Source organism: Phoca vitulina, unplaced genomic scaffold (assembly GCF_004348235.1).
Source record: "Phoca vitulina isolate PV1807 unplaced genomic scaffold, GSC_HSeal_1.0 scaffold7, whole genome shotgun sequence".
NCBI lineage: Eukaryota > Metazoa > Chordata > Mammalia > Carnivora > Phocidae > Phoca > Phoca vitulina.
In genome coordinates this window covers 63,177,747-63,185,694 of record NW_022589710.1, presented here as the reverse complement: position 1 = coordinate 63,185,694, position 7,948 = coordinate 63,177,747, and the positions used below count along the sequence as shown (strand labels likewise).

The 7,948-nt window shown below is 48.4% G+C and overlaps 1 long non-coding RNA gene across 1 annotated transcript in view; it reads right to left on the bottom strand.

The window, feature by feature from the left end:
- Positions 1–1,467: 1,467 nt before the first annotated feature.
- Positions 1,468–7,948, bottom strand: part of LOC116633271 — a 46,776-nt gene continuing 40,295 nt past the window's right edge. Inside the window, exon 2 of the long non-coding RNA XR_004299602.1 lies at positions 1,468–3,916. This is a non-coding gene — a long non-coding RNA (uncharacterized LOC116633271). The remainder of the gene's footprint in view (positions 3,917–7,948) is intronic.

The window sequence follows — 7,948 nt, the reverse complement described above, 5'->3', positions numbered from 1 at the left end:
GTCTGGGTTTCAGTTGGCTTATGGGTTTAAAAAAAAAGGGGGGGGGGAATCTTAGGGAAAGTGTCTCTTGGTCCTGCCCCTCCCCCATCCTGTAGAATCAGTGGGACCCCAAGCCCCTCCTCTGCCTTCACAGGGTCTGGGTCATCCACACTGAACCTGAAGGTCTTTGAGGCACCCTGTCCTCTCCACTGGACCTGAGGCTCCCTGGGGCTCTTTCTTTGGGGGTCTCAATGCCATTCTTGGGCTGCATGGGAGAAGGCAGCCGTCCCCAGAACTTCGGCCCAGTGCCTGGCTGCGTGAGCTCACTGTCCTTGGGCCCTTGACAAGTAACTCCCCATGCTGGTCACACTTTCTGCCTCAGTTGAATGCAGTAAACGCATCCACCTGATGGAATTTGGGGAGCATTATCACCCCAGTTTCCAGGTGAGGAACCCCAGGGATCATAGAGTTTGGGTGGACTGCCCATGCAGAGGAGCCCAAAATGGGATTCGGACCACAGGCAAGCACTCTGCAGCTCCAAACCCCTGCTTCCAGGACCGGGCTTTCTGAGTTTTTTCCCTAGGGCAGAAGTGAGAGGCCTCGATTTAGCCGTGTTGCCCTGGGCCAGCTGCACTGAGATCAGGGAGCGGCAGGGTCGATGGGAAGCAGTGTGCTCTGAGCCCTAGCCGGCCAGATGCCCGCAGAGCTCACCCCCCACCCCCCCCCCCCCCCCGGGGAACCTGGGCCTCGCAAGGTGCTGACGGCGCGCGGATCCGGAGCCAGAAGGTCTGATTCTGCTGGCTCCTCACTGCAAACTTGGAACAATCAATCAGCCTTCTTGAGAGGCTTTTCCTTCTGCTTGTCAAACGGGAATAAGCACACACATCTCATGGCAGGAGGGGGGTGGTGTTGGGAGGGCCCCACGCGGGATGGGTGCAAAGTGCTGGGGAGAGCACAGAACCTGCTGGGGTTGTGGTTATTGGTACGTTTCCCAAGGCTGGGCTCCGTGTGCTTAGTAAGACTCTGAGGACCCAGGGCTGTAGGCAGACTCTCCCTTCCCTATTCCCGGAAGACGCCTCCAGATCCTCGGGAAAGCCGCACTTGTGCCCCGTGTGCGTTCTTGGGTTCTCCTAAGTGAGAGTGGGAATAAGACCACGCATGCCAGAGACCCAGGAGACGGATGCCCCTCCACCCGGCATGCACTGACCGGGCAGCTTTATTTCCAGGCTGCGAATTAAGATAATCTAGAAGAACCATCGGGAGGCGGCTCAGAGAGTGGAAAGGCAGTTTTTCCCCTCAATAAATTTTGAATAGGTATACTTGAAAAATCACTGGGGCTTCTACGGCCCAAACAAACAGTCTCCGTTGAAAAGAGCCACATTCAGGTTTTTTTCTGTGTGTGCTTTTTAAATAAAATAAAAGTACAGACGAAGGAATGACAGCGAAGTTTTAAACTACCCCGATGTTAAAGAAAAAAAGACATCGATAGTTTTTTTAATCCATTGCACCTTTATTGTTTACTCTGTTCACTGTTCAGAATTTTCATACAGTCTTTCTAGAATCACAAAGAACCTGGTAGATAGCTCCCTCCCCCTGACATCCCGTTTTATTTCTAGCCAGTCTCCTCTGGTCCCTCGTCATTATTTGTATGATATTCTGTCAGTGTCCAAGGAGTTCGCAAGGGTTATTTTATTTTTATGAAGGAGAGGGGAGGGAGGTGTGCAGAGCTGGCCCTTAGCAAAGCCATCGGGTTTGTGACCTGACCCCGAGGGCCCTTTCCTGCGCCTTCCCCTCCTGCGCATTTCCTCTCTTTCCAGCAGCCCAGCGGGCAGTCCTGGCTGGGCTAAAGAAATGATCAGATCAGGGGTTTCAGCCACATGATCTCTCTGAGCCCTCCCGTCTTCTACAATACTGGGAAAAGACCCCTCCATCTCACAGGGTTACAGGGGAAATTCAATGACCTAAGGAATATAAAGTGTCTGGCACAGTGCTGGGCACACAATGTGCCCTAAATGCAGGTCTACTTCCTTCCGGTAGGGAAGAGAAGACACCTGATGAATGATGTCAGAGCCAGGCGCTCAGGGGCATTTGTTTTATAAAAGAACCTGGTCCCTTACAAGAGCACAATAAATGACTCTCTAATGGTGGAATTTCAGATACCACAACAAGGGGAGAGAGAGGTCTGGCAGTAGAGACCTGCTGGGCGTCATTTGAACCCAGCGAGGCTTCTTTACTGCTTCTTTCGTCCAAGGACAAGTCTGGCACTGGCAAAAGGAATTGTGACCCTCTTTGTCACAGCCAGGCAAAGGCCCGTCTCAGGGAGCCGGGAGAACAGGGCAAATTCATATATATCCACCCATCCCTACCAGGGAGGAAGTAGCTTCGTGTGGGTGTAAACTGGGAGCTTTAAGAAGCACAGCAATCTTTTGGGGGTGATCGTTCCGTCCCCTTCTTGTGCCCTTAAAAAGTCACCTGTCATAGGGGTGTCCTTGCAGCCTGAAACACCCAGATGAGCTCTCACGGTGGGGAGTGAGTCCACGAGCCATTTACACCCACCTACTTTGAAAAAGGTCCCAGGCAGCTCACTAAGGAATTATGCACCTGTGCTGGCCTCCACCCCTCGTTCTCCCTAACTTGCACGACATGTGGCTATTAAAATAAAAATCTGATCAACGAATGGTCACAAGCATGAAATAATAATGCTGCCACGAAGAAGCTGAATATTCCGTCCTAGAGTTGATCTGTGAATACAGCTGCCCTCTCTCCTTCCAGGACAGTCCTTTTTACATTTCTTAGAAGCTGATCTATCACTCAGCCCTTGTTCATGCAAAATTCTCAATAAGGATATGGTGCAACTAAGGTCCTCATGCCCACGATCGTTTTAGATCTCCCATATAACAATAAAAAGCCGCTCAACGGACAATCTTAAAACATGCATTGGCCAGGACCATGGCTGGTATTATGGGAAAATGTCCTCCAGACCAAAAAGGGGGAGAGAAAGAGAGGGAGAAAGAGAGAGAGAAGGTAGAAGATTGAAGATGTTCAAAGCAGGACTAGAATGGCTATACCACAGAGAACACCCGCAGCCTACGGGGCAAAGCAGATAAAACCAAAGAAGGCTCTAGGACTCCAGGAGCGCCTCTCCAAATATTTGGTTCATGCTAAAAAATAGAGCACATTTATTAAAAATATATATTTATAAACCTTGATATGAACAGATACACACGTCAAGCCAATGAAAAAAGAAAAATAAGTTATCTCCCCAGTATCAAATAGTTAGACACTTTTGATGTATGGGATGTGTGTCAAAGGGCTGCCCCTGTGGGTTTTTCGTCCTGAACGGCTCGTCGAGTGGAGGCCAAGCGCGTGTCCTGGGAGACGCACCCACGAGCCGTGCTGCCCTGTTCCTCTTTCCTGAGGCGTGAGATCCATCAGAGAGCTGGGATCACGAGTTTCTGCACCCATCTGCTGACCGATGGCATCAAAAGCTGGTCTTCCGAGCGGTCTCTGGGGCCCCGGGCCAAAGACGCTGAGTTCCTTGTTGTGTGAATGAGTTTTGTTGGATTCATTGTGCTTTAGTGTCTGCTCCTATCAGCAGGATTGGTTTGTTTGTGTGACCCTTTTATAAAGTTCGAAGGTGCATTTGTTCGAGCAGCGTGTGTAGGTCAAGCCTGCTTGTTTGCACAGCGTCCGATCACGGATCTGTCGACACACAGGACTCCCGTCTTTCGGCCAAGCACCCTCCGGGCCTTCACAGAGTGGTGTATATGTATACAAATATGATAACAATCAGGTTCAGAATGGTCCCGATAATCCCCAGCATGGCCAAGACACTCTCTTCCTTACTCTCTCTCTCCTGGCCTTCTCTGTCCTCCTCATTTCCACTCGTGATTACCATCTTGGTGGCAAATGTCTTTATCTTCCGCCCCAGGCTAACCTGTAATGGGAAAGAGGCAGCACAAGAGATTATCAGTTCCTCTCCATAGCAGGGCAGACCCGCCGCGGGAGGGGATTTCATGCCTGGGTACTAGAGCTTGTGTGGGAGCGTAAAATCCCCCACGGATCCAATCTTGGGACACACCACTCTGGGCCGTGGGGGAAGAGCAGAGCGTGTGGCCTGTCGATTTCAAGGATGGCTTGACTGTCCTGACACTGGCAAGAAGAGATCAGCCGGTGGCTCCAGCTGGGGGCCCACCTACTCTTCTGAGCTTGTTCTCTCCCCGTTTCCTTGAAGCAGAAACAGAGGCCACTGCATAGCAGTCTGGCATCCGGGAATTTCCCATGCATTCACGTACAAGATCCCACCCAGGAAATGCACAGCACTGCATCCATACAAAGAAGATACAATAAACACAATATGCTACGGGAATGCTGGTTGCAGGGTGGGCAGGGGTGGCCGGGACCTGGGGAAGGTGATATCCTGGGACCAGAGGGCACGGCAAGGGGATGAGAAGACCACCATAAGAAACTTGCATAGCCTCTAGGAGGAGTATAAATTGGTACAGCCATTCTGGAAAGTTCCTTGGAATTACCTAAAAAATCCAAGAGACACATACTGTAAAACTGGGCAGGGCACCTGTTCTCCCAGGTGTAGACCCTAGAGAAATCCCTGCCCCTGTGCACCTGGGGACTGGATGGGACACGCCTACAAGCTTTATGACAGCAGAGGATCAGAAGCTACCCAAACGTGCACCAAGTATAGAACAGATGGACACATGGTGGTCCGGTCTTGAGACATGCCTGGACACAATGGAATATTACACAGCAGTGAAATGAACGAACTGAAGGTACAAGTGACAATGTGGATGAAACCCCAACACATAATGCAGAATGAAAGGGCATAATGCAAAGGACTTTGTATAGTGTGAGTCAATGCATAAAGGCTTAAAACGGGCAAAACCAAATAATATGGTGTTTAGAGACATAGATTTTTTTTTTAAAGATTTTATTTATTTATTTGAGAGAGAGAGAGAGAGTGTGTGTGCACAGAGGGAGAGTGAAAGGGAGAAACAGGCTCCCCACTGAGCAGGGAGCCCCATATGGGACTTGATCCCAGGACCCTGGGATCATGACCTGAGCCGAAGGCAGATGCTTAACGACTGAGCCACCCAAGCACCCCATAGATTTGGTTTTTATAGAAAGCAAGGGAATGATTAATGATTAAATTCTGGAGACAGGCGTCTCACAGGTAAGGACAAAGTGGGAGGCCATTTGGAGGGAGTACCAAGAGCCTTCAACACACTGGCCATTTCCCATTTGTTACCTGGGTAGGGAACCCTCGGGTGTTCATTTTTATCATTATACTTTGAACTATATTCGTAGGTTTTAGATTTGTTTGCATGATGAATTTTGCAGTCACTAAAATCTTTTCTTTTTTTATTCTCTAAGATAATAAACATGGTCGTCCAGGGGGAACTGGTGGGTAGCTGGAGCCTTCTACGCTTCCTCTTTCAGAGACAGAAAGTGTTTCATGCTCTGGGGTTGTGATGGTTAATTTTGTGTGTCAACTTGACTGGGTCATGGGGTCCCCTGGCATTTGTCAGATACTATTCTGGGTGTCTCTGTAAAGGTGTTTCTGGATGAGATTAACATTTCAATTGGTAGACCGAGTAAAGCAGGTGGCGGCTCTTCCTAAAGTGGGTGGGCCTCATCTAATCAGTTGAAGACATATATACAACAAAAGGGCTGAGTAGGAGGAATTTCTCTTACCTGACTGCCTTTGAGCTGGGACTTCAGCTTTCCCCTGCCTTTGAATTCAAACTGAAACACTGGTTCTTCCTGGGTCTTGAGCTTGCTTGCCTTCGTACTGAAACTAAACCCATCGGCTCTCCTGAGTCTCCGGGTTGCTGACTCACCCTGCAGATCTTGAGACCTGCCAGCCTCCATAATGACATGAGCCAATTCCTTAGAGTAAATCTCTTTTTATCTATATCTATCTATCACCAATCTATCATCTTTCTTACTGTTTCTGTTTTCTCTGGAGAACTGACTAATACAGGGGTCAAAAGATATCTCGGGGCAAATATCCAGGAAGGATCACAAACAGGAATCCAGGAAGGTGGGGGGTGTGGCTGCAAAGTGAAATGTCTGCACACCCCTTCCTCTGGGCACATGAACCCCTGAAAGGGCTGGGTCAGGGCGTGCTAATCAAGTCTAGATTTGGAACACAGTATATGCAAGCAGACGTCTGTGTAAAGGAGAGACAGACAATCAGTGGAAACCGGGGGAATTAATGCAGCATGAATGTACGCACAAAGGAATGAATGAATATCTTAAAGCGAAGTTTCATTTCGTTCACAGCTTTGGTATGCTAGACAGACCCAGAGTGGGATCCTACCCCTGCAGTTCAGCTAGGCAAAGCTTCCAAGGTGGATCTATTTGGTTTTCTTTTTCCTATTACAGTTTTTAATGATGCATAACACACATACAGAAAAGTGCACAGACCTTAAATGTACAGCTTGACCAATGTTCACATCTATTTAGCTAGCATCAAGATCAAGAAACAGAACCTTCCGGTACCCCAGGAGGCCCCCGTGGCACCCGATTTCATTTACTATCCTCTCTCCCTTCTCCCCACCCGGTGGCCCCAGAACCATTATCCTGACTTCTACACCTGAGGTTAGTTTCACGTGTTTGTAAATTTTGTACAAATAGAATCATACAGCATGTCCTCTTCTGAGTCTGTTTTTTCCCCCCTCAGTGTTCTGTGGGTGAAATTCACCTGTGGTGTTGTGTAGCTGCAGCTCCTTCATTCTTATTGAGAACAGTATCCCATAAACAGACTCACAATTTAGGTCTCTATCTACTGCTAATGGACATTTGGGTTGCTTCCAGTTTGAAGCCATTATTCTGCTCTGAACATTCTTGCACGTGTCTGTTGGCACACCTAAGTTTGCACTTTCCCCTATGTTTTAAACATATAAAATTTTTCAACATACAGCAAAAAAAAAAAAAAAAAATTACAGTGAGCACCCATACACACACCATCTACATTCCACCATTAACATGTTACTCTACTTGCTTTATCAAATATCTATCCCTGTGTCTACCCATCCATCTCCTTTCTTGGGTGTGTTTCAAAGTAAATTGCAAATATTATTACACTCCCCCTTAAATACTACCGCATGCATATATTAACCAGAGTTCAGTATTTGTTTGCAATTTTTTCTTTTGACATAAAACTTCTATGTGTGCAATTTCCTCTCGACTACCTACACCCAGGAGGGGAACTGCTGAGGCGTAGGGGTGCATGCATACCCGTTTATTAGACAGTGCTAAATAGTTTCTCAAAGGGGTTGTATCGACTTGCTTGTTTGTGAATGCTAGAAAGATCGCCTCTTTTCCTCTGGTGATTCCACGGCGCAGCCTCTGCAGGAAGTCATGAGAAAATACAAGTACTTCCAAATCCACTGCTTTCTCTGCTCTGGACAGACCTTATCCAAGTACCACTTATCTCTTGGTGGGTTTCTTGCTTCTTGTAGTCTCTTTAGCTAGACTTCAAGCCTCGAGAGGGCAAGCTGCTGAATGTCGGCCTCCCAGCACGGTGCCTGGCACGGGACAGGCACTGGGAGAAGGGTGTGGAATGAATGAGTGGGTGCTGCGCAGGGACCTGGCATCTCCCTGCAGGGCAGTGAACGGATTGCCACGGTTGGTCTAAAGAGATGCAGTTAGTGCTGCCCTTAAAACCAAAGACCCATCATCACAGTCATTCAAGCAAAACCAAGTGCCTGTCACAGAGGCAGCTTGGTTTCAAGGCTTAATTTAGCCTCTTCCCTGAGTTAACCCAAGATAGCTCTGACTCAGGAGGAGGTGGAGGAGAATAATCAGGTCGACTGTGTTTACTTTCTGAGGACTCTGCGGCAGACCAAGGGCCTGGGAGAGGCCTTCTCCACCCCAAGGAAGTTCTACTCCTAAGCCTGTTTCTACAGTGCTTGACTCATCAGCCTCAAGTTCCCTGGAGGAACCATGT